The 20510-nt window shown below is 42.4% G+C and overlaps 1 protein-coding gene across 1 annotated transcript in view; it reads right to left on the reverse strand.

Moving 5' to 3' along the window:
- LOC139770730 (uncharacterized) overlaps window positions 1-20101 on the reverse strand; it is a 57440-nt gene extending 37339 nt beyond the window's left edge. The window contains exon 1 of the mRNA XM_071702866.1: window positions 19206-20101. The gene's annotated coding sequence lies outside the window, so the exon portion shown is untranslated. The remainder of the gene's footprint in view (window positions 1-19205) is intronic.
- Window positions 20102-20510: the final 409 nt, after the last annotated feature.

Consider the following 20510-nt stretch of genomic DNA (forward strand, 5'->3'; position numbering starts at 1 on the left):
TGACGAAAAATCAACATCAAATTAGCCAAAGTATCTCGTCGAGCGATAGCAATGGGATACCTTGTTCATCGCGGACAAGGGGAGAAATCCCTTTGGACATCTTCTTCTTTCATTACACTCCTGAGGAACCCCAAAAGCTGATTAATTTCAGATCCCGGCAAAATCAGTATCCACCGTCGACGGGTGAATATATAGTCTTGCGAGGGGGTAACAAATAATGTGGACGCGAGGTAGGAAGAAATATTGCTGGGTGCGTGGCGTTTTTAGCGGTCGTTGCATATCGAGAAACGTCGACAAAGTAGAAAAAGTATCGCGGATAATAGCGCGACCACAGTGTGTATGAGCGCGCGATAAGTTATTGCTGAATCAGTCGTCGCGTAGCATGGCCGGCGAGATCAATCCTGGTCGCTAGATAGGGCCGAAAATATCGACGCGGCATCTATCGATGACGAGTTACGGTGCGGCGTAAAACAGAAAAAAAACATATATATATATCCACGATAGAGAGAATGCACACCGAAATGGGAACGCGGATGTATCAGGCGGGTGTTTTGATGGGAGCGGAAAAGCGTCGGCGAAAGGAATCGTTCGCGGTTCGCGAAACTGAGAGATCATTTCCCGGGGCGTGACTTTTGCGGAGAGATTATTTTTGGTGTTCTACCTATATCTATTTTATGCATACACGCTGATCGATATGACCCCGGGTTTTTTTAAAAATCATTTTTTTCAGTTTTTTCTCTTTTCAATCTGTGCATCACTGGAAAAAATTGGAAAAATACTGCTAACTTACGAAAGAGAGATTGAAAAGTGATATAGCTTCTGTTTTCAAAGTGACAATCGTTTAAATTTTCATTATATACATATTTATCAACCTAATTGTTAAAAATTTCTTAAAATCTTAAATAGAAATTGGAATCAGAATGAAATTGGGTATACTTTAAATCAAGTAAATAGAATAAACAAAAGTCTTTTTAAAATGTTTAGAATATTTGTTTGCCGCGAAGAAAGATTTTACGTAAAATTCATGACAGTAGACGATAAAAAATTTTGTTCATTCTGATGTGAAGTCGATAATCCAAAACTCGCCGCGTAAAAATGCAGAAACAAGGTCATATTGATTTATTCCTCTTCGAATAAAATAATAAATGAGAATTTCATCTTCGGCGTACTTTAACAGATTGCAAATACGAAAGTAAGAGACTATAATCATAATTTTGCCAGAGAAATTGAATCTAGCACCTTCTTGTAACGAGTTCGAATTTCGCGAGAGAATATTTAGCACAATACCCCGCGTGCGAATGCGAAATATAACTTGTGATAAACGATCATTTTTAATACGGCAGAAATTCAACAGGGGCACGCGTGTCGTAAATGTTGCGCGTGTATATCGTTTAAAATGTTGTTACCTAACACTGCGGTGTGCGGCTACCAAAAAGTGAAGCCGTGTCCCAATATTTGAATTCACGTAGGAACAAACGATATTTTTCATATCGCACGTACGACGCACGAAAACAAACGTTTTACGATTTCAACGAAAAATTTGCGATATCACGTAGCAGCGAAGAATAAAACAGTTACTGAAATTGCATAATATCGATAGATTATATGCGGTGGCATATCCCGCGGCAAATATACGCAAGAATTCTTTTTTAATATCCGATACATTTTTAAAATTATTTCGCAACTGAGTAACGCGCGTTCATGAATACACTTATAGTGAATTTTTAATTGTCACCGGAAAGGCAATTGCGAATAATTTGAAAGCGGAGTAAACGTAAAAGCACGAAACTGAATAATAATCGTTGCATATTTACGCGCAAGAACGATATTTTATATAATCTCGTTTAGCATCAAATACACCACGTTATTGATAAAAATTGCTATCTTCCCAAACAGTTTTTAATGCTTACTATTAAAGAGCGAAAATTTTTAATAGCAACATAGCGAGATAATAATTTTATAAAAGTAACAATTATATGATTCGTGTAATACATAATTGACAATACTCGGCAAAAAAGAATAAAATTTTTCAATACTGCGTACACGGTCTTATACCGTGACCGCGTATATTTTATACGAAATATTTTAGAACAAATATTCGCAGTTTCAGTTGTTGAAAATATGATTCATCAATTATTTTTTGTTTATTCCTGACGTTGAGCTTTCGTCATTGATTTATACATATTTGTTTATACAAATAGAGTTAGAATACAGAGTTAGAATAATGCATTCATCTTAAAACTCAACACGTTGACAGCCAAATAAATTGAATTCGAACGTGCGGACTGATCGAATGGAAAAATCACGAAATTGTCTAACGCGTTCGCATAAATATATTCGTCGGAACGTCATCCGCATCGCGCCGCTCCGAAGCGGAATTAAAAATCGCGTGTGTTTTTAAAAAACAAGTCACTTGAATAATCGGGGGTTAACCTCCCGCGATGGAACTCTATATATACCGCTTTTTTCTTCTTCGAGCACGCGGCGACGTGCGCACGGTCACGTTTAATCAACGGTCCGATTTCTGGACGAATTAATTCCACAGTTTAATACACCTGTCACACGTTCCCTCGCACGCACGCCCATCCACATATATCTGCGAGTAACGTCATTATATCGGCAGATTAGCTGGAGCGGCTTGAATTTTGTTTCGCGCCTCATTCGTTACCGCCACCGGCATAATTCGCGCGACCCGGCTTGCTTGCTAATCGTAACAATTTTCCGGTTCCCAAACGTGCCGTAAAAATGTCGTGCCTGCAGCGGGGACGTTTTTTCGAAAATTTCGCGCGGTGCGGAGTTCGTACGAACGAGTGGGAGATTTGCGTTGTCGCTTGACTGTCAACTGCACCGCGCAAATTGCCACCGACTGAGTTCGCCGTCGAGTAAGCGACGTAACTTTATTCGATCAACTTTGCTCTGGCAAGGAACTAAAGCCGGTATTTGTCCGTCACTATCGCCTCGTTGGTAAAAAGCGCTCGTCGACTTGATTCGCTTCGAAGTTTATTTCACATTTCATTTAACACTTTGTTTTTCACTCGTCTGTGCCGCGTGCGACATCATGGCAAATTGTTTCATTAAAGTTACGCACTCTGTCAAAGACCATTATGCAAATAGTTGTATGCACTATAAACTCAATAAACGTTGAGTTTATGAACATTTAACGTCTTCTCTTCCTTAGCTTTTGTTGCTATTACGTTCACGTTTCTGCGGAAGTTAATGGTAGTATCGTATAATGCGATAATATTAATGTTAGCATCTCCAGTCTCGCGTCGTCTCGATAATATGAAGTTGTGAATTCTGAAAATCTTAAGAGATTATTCGCCAATGGAAAATTATCGCTTTAATAAAAACCTGATTGCAGAAAGATTATTTAGATTTATCTAAGTGCGGTATACAGGAATATGTACTTTAATAGCTTAAATTTCGTACTTTGAAGAAAGAGAGTACGGCTCTTTGTACATGTAAGATTCACAATTCTCTGAAATGATCATTATTTTAAAAAAAATTTATCTCAATAAACTGTACAGAAATGTAGGGCGTGAATAAGCAAGTGCTACTTTTTATTGCTGTTTTTATGCCATGCAAAAGTTTATACGTTCTCCAGTTAAAATTTCAAGTATCCGCATACGTAGTGCCTTACTTTTTTTCTTTTAATGAACAACGGGTGAGAGTCCTCGCGCGAAGCTACAGAATGTCGCCTTAATTATTTATTTTGTATCACGGCGCGCTTTTTATTACGAGTTAACATCTTACACGTCCCTAAACTTCCTGAAAAGCCCTCGCGCTCTTGTTACCGCTGAATCTCAACGACTTACGCAACAGGCACACACACACGACACAAACTACACTTCAAGTAATACACCACGTAACTTAATTAAATCTAACGACCCGTTTTTTTCCCTTCTTACTCGCGAATTGTAAATAATTATATGACATGCGCACGACTTCGTACAAAATCATTAACTTCGTATGTCATTTAATGCAAACGATGTATTTTTAAGGATGATAAAGAAATAATTGTCTTAATTATCTTTACTGCTATTTTGCTTCGCAAAATAAGCGTCTGGGTAAATTATCCACGTAAAATAATATTATGCATTCGAAACGATAACGTCCACTCGTGATGCTAAAATCCGGCAGATCTGCTCGGTGCGGAAACTAGTCCGACGTAACTATCGCGGTGACTAGTTCTTATTTACTCGATGGCTACTAAACACACCGTGTGCCGTTACTCAAAAGGCCGAGAGACATAATTGGGTAATTTCCAGTACTGGGAGAGCTATCGCTTGAGAGCCACGGAATTGGATTAGCAGATTAGTGAACTGCGACCTGATATACGGTCCGGGCCGCTTCTCGTTTTGCTTTTACGTTCTAATTCCATCCCGTGACCCCGTTCGAAATTGTAATTGTAATAATTTCTCGCCGCCGCCGTTTGTACATGTGTTACTCCCGGAACACTCTCGAGAACACGTTCGAACTGTCCGGTCTGTATGCGCACACTTATGCACGCGCACGTACGGAGCTATCCGATGATTTGCCTACGTACCAGCTGCCTCAAGGATATACGGAGATTGCGAACGTTACGACGCACCCCGTGGGGAAAAATTTAAATATCGTAGATATCGCAGAGTTACGTAAATAGTGCGAAACTCCTCGTGGATGAGCGGCGGGATTAATATGGCGGTAATAACGGACTCGCGCGCATTTATTTGACGTACATTAGCGATCTTACGCGCGGTTTTAGTGCACGGTGTACGATAATTAATTGCATTTTCGAGCTCGTTGATTAAATACATGTTGATAAATAGGCGCGCGCGTACACCACCCTCGGAACGCGATCTTAACGGAGTTATTAAATTTTAAGATTTAACTTAAATTGTTCCTGTTCCAGAGTATCCGAGCGCAAAGTTTCAAGCTTGTCATCAGGCGCGTCTCGCACAATCGAGAATTCGACGTTCGTTTGAAACTTGCATTTTGTTTTTCTCTTTCTAAACTGACAGAGTCGCATTGTGCGCCCCGAGGTAATAATTTATGTAAGTACGAGTTTAATAGAGATTCCGGTTCAAGAGATTGCGACTCATCAGCTGTAGTTAATTAATATGATAAGCATGACCTGGCGTAAGAAACATTATCAACTATGCTCGGTTTAACTCTCAAGCAACTCTGAGCCTTTGAGCTTTAGTATCTTCTTCGTTTCTTAGTGCTGTCTAAGCTATTAAAACCATTACTCTCTAACCGTCATGTATTTTAGTGCTAATTATACGAGACATTTTACCTCATCGCACATGTTCAAAGGCTTCAAAAACGGAAAAAGCTTTCGCGGGGGAGAAAATACATGTCACGTACCATTACGAAAGAAAAAGTATTTTTATTCATGAGAGTAATGTGTCCATTTTATGGATAAACGATCTCTCGTGGTGATAAAGAATGTCTGGTAGTTAATTATTAACCCGTCTGTTCGAGTTTGAACGATGCTTTTAAGCTATTTAAATAAGCCGAGACAGGCAGATCTCGCCGTATGATAGATTCGCATTGATGCATCATGGCTTTTCATCGTGACCGATAGGAAACATCGCGCCGCAGCGCTGACTCTTTATTTGGTTACGTAAGGCAAAACACTACGAGGGAGTACATATGTTCTCGCATAATCTACGGGGTAATCGATCATGGAAATCCCGTAAAAACTCTCAGGACGTGTCTACCCCATCGGTCTTGAAGTGTCAAACGAGAATTAATAGCGCCGCGCTAGTAATATACAATGTATACTAACCCGCTGGTACACGATGAATAAAGATGAGCGAGCAAATCGCTTTATCGGACACGTAGAAACAAAGGAAAAAGAGGAGAATGGGGGGAAGAAAATGTGTAGCGAGAGACGCAGAGAAAAGGACGGAATGAGGACCGAAAAAAAGGGGAAATAAGAAAATACTGAAATCTCGATGGATGAAAAAGAAATTAATAATCGAACGCTGTAACTAGAGAGCTTTTTGAAATCCTAATACTGCTCAGAGCTCCTGGTAACGATGAATGCGCGTCTCAGCGATGAACAGGAAATAAACGCTTTGGCGGGGTAAGATCGGATAAAAAGATTAATGAGAGAAAACCGTTTCCGGGATTGCGATTTTATTAAGGAGACTCAAAGCGGATTTTCCGATGCCGGTTTGATTTACCCACTTCCGTGAATATCGATGAGAAAGTACGCGCGAGTATCTGTTAACCGTGTACTCGAGTTTGTATTATTTTACTGAAAGGGCCGCATTTCGAGCTGTTAATGATTTACGTTTCGTACGGAGAAATTGCAAGAACTTTACGGTCTGCGTGCGATGTAAGACGTTAAGGATTCCCGATACCTACGTCGGCCATTTCGAATTGCAGAAGCAAAAGGGTAGTAAACAAGAAAGCTTGTAACTTTGCATTCCGATATACGTCCTAAACTTTTCATTTAACTTCTGAAAATACGTATAAATATATAATTGAATCAGAATACCAAAGTTACAATGGGATAGGATGCAATCGAATCACTGAAAAGGAGCAGATTACTTCAAAAACAGTTTTCTACAGAAATACAAAAACATTCGAGTATATTACTTACTATAAAAAAAGTAATACTATACTGAAACAATATTCTATTACCCATAACTAACTCTATTATCGTTTCTATAAAATTTGTTGAAATACGTGTCTGCATGAAAAGAAATATAATGTAAAACACGACTCTTGATCTTGATACTCTGCGATCAAAATATATTTTTTTAAATAAATAATTCATTTCTGTGTTGATGCTATTTTTTGCTCCTACAAGAAACAGGAGAGAACTACTTTTATATATGCGGAAAGTCGAAGAGAGTGGGTAGTAACTCTGAATAATTCAACCAACTACGTTAAGCGAGGAGAAATCAGGTATCCTGGACGCACAGGTATTTTCGCCTCCCTCTTTTTAAAATCACGGACCTATTAAGCGTATACGGTCCATCTTTAGAAACGCGGTGAGAAGGAACACCTTTCGTGCGCACCGCGAGAGAGCGTAGCAAGGAATACGCGTCGCCAAAGCGGTCCTTCTAGCGGAAGATCCCTAAGTCTTTTAAATCCGGGCGCGTCCCGGTACGCTCGAGATACAATATATCTTTGCGCCGATGCCCGGTGGTTCATTATACAAGGCCGTCTCGCCGAAGTTAAAAAACTAAAACTTCGGCGCGAGTTGGAGTTTTCACTCCGTAAAGATTTACGCCTCTCGTCTGTAATTTAATACGGGATACTTTCTCGGGTTCCTTTCGAGGAGTCCCCCGCCTCTCCTCGGCGTCTCTCCCGGTTTCCCCGGGAAACGTGAGTGGACTTTGTATCTCGGTTTACCGAGCGTATCGGGAGCCGTACCGGCAGGGAAGTGGCGCGCAGAAAGAAAAAAGAGAGAGAAAAAAAGAAGAAGAAGAGAGGGACGGAGGGGGAAAAAAAAGAACAAGGAAGTGAAACGCGCGAGAAGAAAGAAACGGACGAAGAGGACGAGGGGAAAATATGGATATTTCAGTATCGTTATTCATCGTGCTCGGATATCTAATTACAATGACGGGTGGGGAAAGGACACCCCCGGCCCTATCTGTGCTCGCTTGTGCGAAAAATTCGCAGGACGAGGACGTGGATCGTCGACGGTGGCGCGGCGGCTTCCCGTATTCTTCGCGGGGATCGAGCGACGCAATGATTTATCACCGGCTCCCCGTACGTGCGGCCCGGCGGAATTATTCTTTTTCCGAAACGTGGACCGACGATACTTTTACATCCTCATCGATCTCCAACTGTCGAACTGGCATTAGTTGTCGCTAAAGTAGCTGCCGGTGTCTTCGAGGAGGCGGTGCGGGGATTGCGCGCGGCGAGCAGATCTGAATCTAATTCAAACAGAGCGTCTTGGAGATAAGTTAGACTGCTCGTGAGCTACGAGCGCTGTTTATGTACTGGCGATGTGGATAATGTAAAAAGCGTAACTATATTTTCTGATATCAAATTCGACGAATATAAATTGATGATTGGCTTGAACGTAACAGGCGCTGCTGGAAGAGCATTAAAGCAAGTCTGCGAAAGTGTGACACAATTTTAAAAAATGTTTTAAAATTTTTCGACATTGTTCTACGTTTTGCATCTTTTATCTCTCTTTGTAATTTAACTTGCACGCTTATTTAATTGCACAACAACTTCTTAATTAGGCAACTTTTATTTCTTCATTTTATTCAAAAGTACTTTTAGTTTTTACAGTCAAAGTATTTTCAGTTCCACTGCAGTGAATATATAATTGCTAGAATTGTTTGTATATTATTTCTCACAATTCTAATACTTAATAATCATTATAAATATCATTAATTACGAGACCCTGAAGAAAGAATGGAATCAGGTTATTCCTTTTTTTTTATCGAGTCGCGAAAGTCACAGCCAAGCGCATTAACGCTAACGTATATTTAAAATCTGCTCGACTGACTGATCGTCGATAGACTGACGTCCTATCTGCCGGCATTATGGTAATTGACGATTCAAATTCCGCACGAAATTCTACGAAGACTTCGTTATCGCGGTAAAACCGCAAGAGCATACAAAACTCATGGATTATTCCAAATAATTCAACCGTAGAAAAATTCAGTGTTCCGTGACAGCGAAATTTCTCTTCCTCTCCTCTCCCCTCCCTCTCTCTCTCTCGTGGTAAAAATCTAGAAAACTTCGACGAGCAATTATTTATCAAAACGATGAATTATTTTTCGTCGCGTTTCCAAGCTCTGTCAATCGCCCCATCATGGGGATCTGTTCGCCAATATTTTATTTATATTTCACCCGTAACCCAATTGTCTTTCAACGTCAATCGCGATTCGGTCAATTGTTCTCAACGAATCGCTCGTGCAAATGCGAGCGTGGGCAGAACGCGCGCGCGGCGCGCGGCACAACGCGTCTGCAACAATGACGCGTAATAACCGCGGCGTTTTTTTAATTAGCATCGCGGCAACGCGGTTTATCTCGTGGCGCGCGAGCGCTTACCCAAAACACACGAGAGAGCGCTCTGTTAAAATTACGTCGACCTCGTTTTCACGCGGGCACACCGGCGCGCCAGTAAAATTGAGATCGCGTCCTCTTCCTCTTATGCGTTTTTCCCTATTTTTAGATAAATCTCATTTGCATAATAGCACAGCACGGAGGACCGCGCGACGCGTTCTCGCCTACGGCGTGCGAATGGCTCAGGAACGGCCGGACGAATTGCTCTCGTTTACAATGAACGAAAAAAATTATCGTAGAAGTAGCTGCCACGCATTTGCATTTCATACAAAATTTGAATAATATGCTTACATGTGCATTTACGTTGTATTGAGTTTCGGAATTGATATTTGAAAATTTTCGGAAGAATTACGAACTGACTGATGTTTTTGATGCTCGTGTTATCTGTCAATAACCTCACAGAAGTGACCATAAAAATCGTTTTTTTTTTAAATAACGATAATATAGACGTATTGAAATATGTCTCAACCTCTTTCTCTCTCTTTCTTCATTTTTACCTTAATTTTTATCTTCTTGCAAATATAAAAATAATTTAGTAGACTAAAAACCAGAGAAATTTCCAATAAAATTATCTTATAACAAAAGTAATGTAACCAATTATAACACGAAGATGTAGCTTGAGTTTTGACTGTGACGTTATCGCAAATATCGGATCGCGCGACGAAGATACGAAGATACGAAATACGTCGTATTGCAATCCGAGTGCGCGTCCAAGTTGCGATGTGTATGTACACAGCATACACAGCACAGCTCGTTCGCGCGCGAACGACGCGCAAAACCGTCTCAATCGCCTTATCTGCCCGAGATGATTCGATTCGAGTCGGCTGTCAGCCATGACAATCGTACCCATTCGAGCGGTCGATTACGCGCGCCGTAATAGACTGCCATTCGCCTACGAGAATCCGTTGTGTAGCGGACAGGTTCGACGAGACCGTGCGGATGTAGGCGAGAAGGTTCTACACCGCGGTCCACGCTTCGCTTCGATCGGGATTCCGGATTTGCGGGCACGAAACACGTGTATACGAATGTGTATCGCCCGCTTACGGATGTTGAGGCTTTGTCGCCGCGCAAGTCCTTGGGTAAGAATGGTGGATGGTGGATTGAGATAAAGGAGGATACAGGTGTCCGGTTTTCAAAATCCTTTAATCATTTCGCGAAATCTACCGTGTGACACGCCGAGTACGAGTACAGCGGCCGCGGCGTGAAGAGCGCGCTGATTATTTATGACGTGTAAACGAACGGAGGAGTATCTTTGTTACCGCCGCGCCGTAACTCTGTTACCGTTTCCGTTAATGTCAGGGATGACAAACGAGAGTAATTGACCGCGCTGCGTTTCGCCGTCATCATTACGTCAGTTTGTATATGTTAATCCCGAGATCCCCCGTTTGCAGTATGCGCGGTTACGTTGAAAACGCCTAGGAAGGCTAATCAAAGTGACGACGTAGACGTGAACGCTGATTAACGATTTTCACGGTGACGGCTATTAGCGATAGTATTGCGGGGTCTTTAATCTAAATTTATTCGCTAAATATTTTCCTTGCGCGCGATTAAAGATTGCGCGATACTAACGAACGGCTTAAGCCACGATGATTTATTATCCAGATCGCGATACGGCGTATTTTGCTCCTTCTTCTGGCTACGTCGGCCGCGCGCGCCCGCACGTAAAATGTAAATCCCAAAGGAAGCTAATCAAATCGTTACGCTTTACGACTCTGCGAATCACCGATCGTAAAGAAACCATGCTGCCGCCATTCTCGCTTTGACCCTCTAACTGTGTGAGTACTCTTTCAATGTTTAAAAACAAATCTTGGAGATTCGATCATGCGACCCTCCTGCCCCGTCCCATCCGTATAAAATCAATAGAACGCGCAAATTTCTGTAAATTTTTCGCTCGTAAAGTGTAACAGGCAGAAATCAAACGGTTACTGGCAAAACTTCCCCCTGCAGTCTTCCCGTCTGTTTTAAAGGCTAAAGTAAGAGCAAACAATACGACTGTTCTACGTAATCCCCGTTCCTTTCGATGCTCGTCAACTCTTCAGAGATCGTTGCTCGTAAATTAGATTATGCGCGTTTTTCGCGAGACTGCACGTTCGAGACGATCGATCCGGGGTTCATTCGCGGAACTAGTTTATCTATTTACGAAGCGATTTACTCATTTACCGCCATTTACCACCGTTCAATGAAATAACTCTTCCTCTATATTGTGCCGACGTTCGTCCGAGATACGATCACAATGTGTAAAAATCAAATTACTACACTTTTTCCTGGCAGTAAACCGATAGAGGGGTCTAACTGTTACATGTTCGACGAAATACCGTATATTCGGCGAAATACCGTTAAACAAATTCCATATGTTACCTCGGAGAATAGCCGTCGGCTTTTCGTTTAAGTGAATCGCTTAAATAGAAACAAATTAAATATATAGGATTATTTTAGATATTTAAATATTCTTTGTTTGTATCCTTTATTTAAATGTAATTATCTGTTATATTTTTAGAAGATGCTTTTACTGTACGTCAACAACGATAATATAATTAGCCATAAGAGTAGGCTACATGGGATTAACTGTGTAAGCAAGTGTACGTAAATGGAATTTCGAAAAAATTTTTTTATCGAAATTATTTTTTTCGGAACGATAAATTTGTCGGTCGGCAGAGTTTTCTCGTTAGAATAGCGCGAATATTGAGTTTCCAAAATCCGCTCGGGCTCTCCTGTGGCACTATATGTACAAAGGCGAAAAATGGCTGTCAAGGGTGCAGTGAGCGCGCTTAAACGTCGCGCTTGCATGGCGAACTCTTCCGCGTAAGAACTTATGGCGCTTGTAGCTTTACTTTTTTGAGCCGACGACGTCGTAATGGAAGCGTACACGAAATACTTGTAATTACTTGCAAGAATGTATACGACGTGCGGGGTCTCGCGTGCAATATAAGTGGTATTACCATGCTGTTTAGTCAGGCGTTACACGCGAAAGAGGATACAAAGCGACGTGGAAACCTGGGTTCGTCCGCTCCATCGGCGACGCAGTTAAAAACTTTATCGGCCTGTCGGTTTCACCTACGATCCGCATTAATTTGCACTGATTTCGCTTCACTCGCAGCTTTCGACAAACCGAAATTTGCATTAGCCCGGTACCAAAGCGACGAATAGTGTCGCTCAGCGCGTTCTCGTAATTGGCCGAATTGCCCTTTAGAAATAGCGCGATTCGCGTGGCTCACTGCTCCGCGACGCGAAATCGATTTGACAAATTCACTCTCCCCTTCTTCCCCTCTCCTCCCCTCTCCTACCCTCTGCAGGATTATACTCGTCGGATTGCCGTTAAACCTACTGCCCCCGCGGATTTGAAAAACAGTGCTCGGAAACGACGACGACGGCCACGTCGCCCCGAGCGGAGCGGAACGAGCGTAAACCCGTCGCCCGGAGAAATCTGTCGCGATTTACGTTATGTCGCGTCGCCTCGAAACGCGTCGCTCGGTTCCAGCGGGACGTGACGTCGGGATTAATTCTCAATCTTTTCCTCGGAGGCTGCGCGGTGTACGGAAATAATCAGGGTTGAGTACTTCCACGTATGCAGCGCGTTACGTAAATGGAAATTACACGTAACGCTTTATACCGTGGGGCGCATTAAGAATATACGAAAAATTGTGCTGTTATTCTCCGTATTTCTGTTAAATTTGCTTTATTTTTAATTTTAATTTTAATTTTAATTTTTTATTTTACTTTTTTCTATCTTTGTGTCTAGTACAATGTTTGTTTTAGAGTTTAGAGTTTTGATGTTACGCGCACAATAATTACAAAGATATAACTTTTGATAATATTACGTGCACAATGGTTTACGAAGGATATAACTTTAGGTGAAATAGAGCAGGACTTTGAGAACGAAATTTACACTTGAGTTATCAGTGCGTAGAACAAATCGTATCCATTCCGACGTATTTAATAAACGTTCTCGTGTGCGGCGTTAACTGAACGTTATTTTAAAAGCGCTGCGTGGCTACGCGAACGCAAATTTCTTTCTCTTTTTTACGAGCGGATAAATTCGACCTTTCCATTAGAAAAAACGCGAACAAACTGTGCGCCGCGCCGTGCCGTTGAGATCTTTCGCGGGTCAGTATAGTGCATGGGGAAAAAAAAGGGTGCTGTAACAATACGAGATAAACTTCATCGGTTTTGTACGCCTCTCGCGTCTCTCGATCCGTATTAATTTACATTACAAATGTGCCGTCGGATTCTGACGAATCAAATTCTGCATTACTTGCGTCGCGCTCCGGGTGTGAGTTAATGGATATAGAGTGGGCATTCGATTCTGCAAGTTGCGCGACTACCATTCAGCCGTGGAGTCTGCTTCTTGATTGGGCACCACTCGAAATGGGACAAATCGATCTAAGTTTCGCTTCCTACATACTGGTGTACATCAATGATATCATATCTATTCCGCGCAAAAGTCATAATTTGATGACGCCCAAAATAATCAATAGTACACTGTTAAATATGAAAAGATGAAATTTAAACCACCTTGAGTTAACGTTTTGTTATGTTTAACTACCATGTGTGTCGAAATTTATTATTTTAACATAAACAGTATTATTTTAACTCCATTGGTTTAGTTAAATTAATACTGTTTTAGAGTCGAATTAAGATATATTGAGTAGGAGCAGTGGCGACCTATGGGAATAATTAAAAGTCACTCAAATTAAGTATAATTTGACACTACGAATTTTACAGTGTATCTGTATAAGACAAAAATAATAATTTCTGTAAACGTCTAGCAATAAAAGAAAATAACTATTACGTTCCTGTTTAAACTTTCTGTTTCTTAAATTATTACATTATTTGTTAAATATCTTATAAAAATGTACATATTAATTTTTTACTCCTAACGCATTTTTATTTCTTGTATTGTGCATTATAGGTATAGCACGATAATAGTCTTTAAAAGTAATGTATATTTTAACGTTATCTTTATTATTATCTTTTCTCTCACATCGATGTATCTTTTTGACATGCGTTTTAATTGCTCATTAATAATTAACTAAAATCGATTAGCAGGTGGTGTACATATTTGTGTTAAGTTTAAGGATAAACTTATAATCATGTAAATCTGAAGGTTTTTCGAATGAAACTATTTCGAACACGTTAACGCAACTTCATTAATAAGACACATCCGACGTGTAAGCTAACTATTGCATGATGGCGCTACGCGTAAGATCGACGAACGTTAAACTGCCTGCCCTGTACACCTAACTAGTTACTTCCAGGTCGAAGTTAACTATCAGACTAGCATAAGATCAGGAGGAACTTGTAGCAACGCCAGTAACGCTGCTTCCGCTCGTCAGATTATTCGATTGTGCGCATATCGAGAGCGACGAGCCGTTCTCCATTAGGGTGAATTCACACGCGAGAAGTCGCTAGTTTTAGCACAGCTAGATTTATTATAAGTTATATAACGTAATACAGCGACAACAATGTCTGTAATACGTCAAATTAAGCCGTAAATGGATCTTCCAAATTTATCCCTAAAACAAACGGGCGAAATTTAATCTAACGCATTTACGTTCTGAACGCTTATGAATCCGTACTCCTAAATTGTTGTACGCGCGAACTGCACTTCATAAATGAGACTGCGCTAGTTTCCAAACTTTCGTAATATATACGTCAGTGAAAACAGATTTTGATGTAACAGGCCAGTGTAATTCTAAGAAGAAAGAAAGAAAGAAATGGAATTTATTAACATTTCGTGCATCGGCAGACGGCTCATTTTAAAAATTTGTTATTGCTCATTTTATAATTTTTAAAATTACGATAATAGCTTCTATACAAAATTTGAATTACTTTTTTGTCAGCATTTACTAAAAAAAATTTGTTGGCAACATTAATACGAAAATTTGAAAATTAATTTAAAATTAGTTTAAAATTAGTTTAAAATTAGTTTAAAATTAGAATTGTCTCGCTTATAAAGATAATTACAATTTGTACAATAATTTTCAATTTGTACAGTAATTTTCAAACGCGGAATTTATCAATACGTAAAGTTAATGCTTATTAAAAATTACTCAACAGTATGTACGCGTTTAAAATTAGCAAATTAAAAGGACTAAGTGATTGTTATTGTACATGATCATTTAATTAACTGCTATAATTTTACATTTTACATAAATGATAATCACCTCTTAATGCATTTTAAATTACGTTGAAAGTATTTCAATCTCGCGCATATAGAGACCCCAAATACACGCGTTAGATCTGGACGGCCGCAGCCCGAAGCATTTCGGAAGCAGACGATCGATCTCGCGTCACTGTTACCAGAATCGCTCGTTTCCTTGTACATCCTGTTCCCGAAAGACACATCTCGCGAATACCTCGTTCTTATGCGCGGTGCACGATACGAGATAAATTCTTTCTGATCTGAGAGATGTTGATCCCGAGAAAAAGGAAAACAATCGAAACGAATTGTCGGGTTACGTTGCGCGCGTACACAAAGTTATGCGCCAGACGATGTTATAGAAAAATTATTCATAAACGCTCGCAATTCTGTTCAAGATCGAAAACAGAACATGCACGTGAATTTTTATTATATCGTCAAAAAAAGAACATAAAAAATACTTTCTTCCTATCTTTCTTCCTAGCTTTTTTTTTAGATATAATTTTAGAGAATTTATAAGTGGCGATGCCGAAATTGGAAGACTCTCGATGAGAAGCGACGACAGGTCTCGGCGAAGATATCTAAAGCCGCTTAGAAGATTTTAAAGTTTAGCTCTTTAGAACGGCGATGATCGACGATGCGCGTGATCGTCCGGTTGAGGTGAATTCGATCGATCGGAAACGTGCGCGCCGATCCTCGTTTGCCGGACCGACCGAAAAGCGTATTAGACGGCACTTTCCAGGAGTGCTTACTAACGACCGCACATATTTGTCGGATTTCGCTGTTTGATGAATGGAAACTGTGCTCTCTATCTAAACCGGAGTTAAATGCGCACGTTGGGCTCGCGTTCCCCGAGCAACCCCGAGCGGCGCACGTTGCGTTTATTATCGCGATCGAGAGCGGAGTTCGCGAAGACGGTCCCGAGTGAATTACGTTTCAAACTAATCGTGGACGTGCATAGAGATAACAACGATTATTTTTACTCCGGCTGATATTGGAGAAAGCCGGCTGTCCCGGCTTGACAAAGGGAACCGAGAAAGACTGAATTGACTACCGTATTAATAATTAATAGCGACGCTATTTGATGTCTGTTCTATTTTATGTCTGTCCGTTTATGGTAATAGACTCGAATTAATAGATATAATAGATGATGCCCATAATAGAATACAGTATTAATTTCACGATAATGAATTGCGGATGTAATATTATGCACGAATGGATCTAATTGGATTATGTATTTAGGAAAAATAAACACGCATATATAATGGACGTTAAGCGGCGCGTTTTGCCCGCAGCTAAAATTGACTATGATGAGTATATAACTTAAGTTAATAATACCTTGTGTGTGTATGAATGGCATTCTCTTTCTCGAAATACGCTTACCTCAAGATATAATTCGGCATTATGCTGTGAATTTCTTGCCTTTATTCAACGAAAGATTTCTCATGTTCAATTAAATTTCAGAGAATTGATTAATAGTAGTTAATAAAAATATTCTCGTGAATCAGGAACACAAATGTGCGCGAAATAATGATTTTTAACGTAGCAGAAAATTTTTCGTCTAATATGTTCTTTTTAATAAAACAAAATATTTTGTTTAAAAACGGAGAGAAATAATAATATCATTCGTATGGCTAATAGATAAGAAAACGTGCGTACTAGAACCTTCAAGTGAATTCGTAACGTTTCTCCTACGGCTTAGCAGAAACTGGCAGAGAATTGACAGGCTACGTTAAAAGAGATACATCCGAGAACAAATTCCGAATTTATACCGATCAATGTTGGTTCCCTGCCAACGCCATCCGGTCCTGATCATGACTACAAGAGAGATATAAAATGATAAAGATGTATTGTGCGCTCGTCGCTGTACTTTACCAGAAATGTTTTTGTTCACTCAAGAAAAACACACATAAGTTGCACGATCAAACGTTTCGTTTCCTACTTGATTTTTCACTTTAGATTTTTAAAAAACATTTACCCCAGGTAATCAATATGACGAATTTGGGTATTTCGAACAAATTAGAAACAAATGTTTTATAAAAGTAGATAAAATAATTTTAGTTTTATAATTTTAAGTTTATAAATTATAATATATAAGTTTTATAATTTGCATAATATATGATCGCTAATAGAATCGTCGCGTGTACGAAGCACAAACAGTAAGATGAAGAGTTTTCTCTTGCACAAAAATGACGGATTATGTTCTCTGATAAAAAATACACTTTAGCATTTACTGTCTTACGAACCATGGAAAGTCGGGCTCCTGCCATTAACAATGTTTTATTTGGTACGTCTACACTAACTCCGGACTCTAACGACTCTTATACATAAAACGAAACGAATTTAAGTACATCTTTCAAAAATAAACGACGGTAATGTGGCCGCTACGTAGAAATTTTCAACGTCGCAAGAGCCCTCTTGACTCCACAGACACTTGTAAAAAACTCGTTCGTTATTTTCGATAAAAGTACAATTTTTGAAAATGTTGAGCTAAAAGTTTAACAAAAAGTTTAATATACGAGCACTCTATGAAATAATAATAAAATCCGTACATTTAATTTTCTGCAGTACTATGAATTAAACATGGACAAATGCGCTCTTTTTACTTACGCTACGTTAACAAATATTTAAAAACTTCTCTATCAGATATTCGTGTAATCCTTCGTTCACGTTATCCACCGTTATTTCATCCGCCCGAGATAAGATAACGTTAAATCGCACCGATTAATACAGAATACCGCTGATGCATTATAAACCGTAACGCACGTTGCCGAAAGTTCGAAGAAGATTCGCTTTCAAACAACGGGCTTCTCCGACGCGACGTCGAGGCCGAAACCTTACGTGGGCGATGCCTGACAAATCTCCCCGGATTCCTTCAATCGTTCGCGACGGGGCGCACGTTTCCCCTGCGGCGAGAGAGGATCCGGAGAAGGAAACCGTCTCGTAACCCGAGTCGAGCCTGCACCCCGCCTCAGGCCGCGCCGAGCTCTCGAGCTCTCGAGGAAAGCTCAGGGCGATTACATCGAATTCTTTTCCCCGGAGCAGACCGCCCTATCGCTCGCCTTATCTCGTCGCACACCCTGCCCTCCCTGCACTCCCCCTCCCCCTCGTTCCAAGCCTTTTGCTTCCCTCGTTTCCCTTCCGTCGACGAGGAGACACGCAGCCCAGTTTGAGTGTTTACTCGCGTGCTCGAGTTCTGTCAGTCTCACACGTCGCGTCCGCCAAACAAATCGATCCCTCCTCACCCAGTTCGCGTGCACGGGACTTTCGGACCGTGCACGACGCGACACGACACGTTAGGGCACGTTAGAGCGTCGCGACGCATCGGTTTGACCGATTTTCTCGTCGGCTCGCGAAAATCGCGTCGAACGATGGATGGTGTGCAGTCGCAGCGCGAATTGCAGCATACAGACAAACGAGGGAAGTACGAGAGCTTCGAGTCAAATTTCAATCGCAATCCCGATGATATGTAGCATATATACACCTACGTAGAAGTCCAACTACATAATAGGCTCCTGTGGAGAATCGAATTTCGAGTGTCGCGTTTAACACATGACAGACAAATCTAAAAATTTATTTATATACATTACATATATAGTTCGAATCGCGAGACCGCACATGTTTTTGTCTCATTTCTCGACTCGTTTTGTGAAAATTACAGTAATTTAAGGATACTTTTTATATCCTTCATGATTTCGATGCAGAATGTTCGGAAACGATATAAGCGGATCTCGTTGGACCTTTAGCCGATCTGCGATAATTACATCAAAGCATGCGTCGGTTTCCACGTCGGGGGAGGGGAGATTCTGTCCCGAACCCTTTATGGGATTTGAATTCGATCGCGCATTTACGATCCCGGTTGTGTAATCCGCCGTTCTGTGCTCGGCCCTGAAGAGGAGCGCGGAAGGGCAAACAAAGGCGAGAGCACGCTCGCGCGCGCGGCCAGCTGCGCGTTTGGGGGATGAAAAGGGGGATGAGTCTCGCGTCGGTGGTCGGTGCGCCTTTGATCGGCGATGACCACCGCGTCGTACGTGTTACTTACATGTCCAATGATCGGCCACGTTGAACGCCTCACTTAGGTGTACCAAGGGGGCTGGCCTCGCGCGAGCAACGGCGACGAGCCGGTCGGGACGTGGGGACGCGCGACACGGACCACGCGTGTCACCCGGTTGCGACGAGCGCACACGCACGCACGCACGCACGCACGCACGTACGTACGCACGCATTCACACGCACGCAGTTTCGTCGTCGCGCTGCCGTAGCGGATAGCGGAGTTACGCGGAGTTCGCGGGCTTCACTGCGCACACAATTCCCCGTCGCCGTCGTCGCTCCTCACGCCATACCGGGCGTACATCGTCGTCGTGGTCGTGGTCGTCATCGGCCCCGTCGGCTGCGTGGTCATCGTCGTCTCTCCTCGCGGGGCCGTTGCTCCAGCGGCGCGGCCGTCACAACACGGCTTCGCTCACCGGTATAAACGCGTGGAACGACGCGCGTGTCTCTCTCGCGCGGAGGGTTGTGCACGACCAGGGTCGGCGCGACCAAGTAACTCGACGACACGAGCGAACGAGCCCTTCCTGCTCGCCGCTGTCACCCGGACAACCGGAGTACCCCCTTTTTTCGGCCGGCCGGCTGGTTATCAAATCAGAAAAAAGGCGAAGGATGAGGAAGGGCGAGGGTGGAGGCTCGCCGTAGGCTTGTTCGCGCTCTGCGAGAGCTTCGGGTGTGATTTTCGGGAGGAAAGGGACTACGTCGGCGAACGACGAGGGCGCGAGCCGTATTTTCTCCGTGTAGAGCCGTGCGCGACACGGATCTCGCAGACGTTGGCGAGCACTCTGCACGAGCTCTCTCGGCCGGGGATACACGAACGTACGAACGAACGAACGAACGCAGTAGTAGCGGACCGAACGGGGCGGCCAAAACGCATCGGAGAAGGAGTAGGAGAGGGTATATAGGAGTCGGATGCGGCGGCAGCGGTGGCGGCGGCGGCGATAGAGGAAGGAGGAGAAGGCGGAGAAGGTGGTGGGGTGGTGAACGAGGGATGGCGTGGGGCAGAGAGCGGCGTGGGGCGCTTGGGGGTAGGGGCTAGGGGTTGATGGCAAAACGGGGGTGGCTCGCCAAGCCCGGTGGTCCTCGCGCTCGCTCGCTCACTCGGCTGCTAGTAGTGCGAGTCGGCCGTCGCTGCGCCATCCGGCTCGCTTTCGCTCACCTCTACCACCTTTGCCGTCGTCGCTGCTTGCGCAGCACCCGCCGTTACCACTACCATCGTACCACCACCCCCCATCGCCACCGCCGCCGCCGCCGCCGCCGCCGCCGCCGCCGCCGTCGTCGCCGCCGTCGCGACCCGGCC

The sequence above is a fragment of the Temnothorax nylanderi genome, unplaced genomic scaffold (assembly GCF_030848795.1).
Source record: "Temnothorax nylanderi isolate EJ_2023f unplaced genomic scaffold, tnyl_v1.0 TNYL_tig0032_pilon, whole genome shotgun sequence".
NCBI lineage: Eukaryota > Metazoa > Arthropoda > Insecta > Hymenoptera > Formicidae > Temnothorax > Temnothorax nylanderi.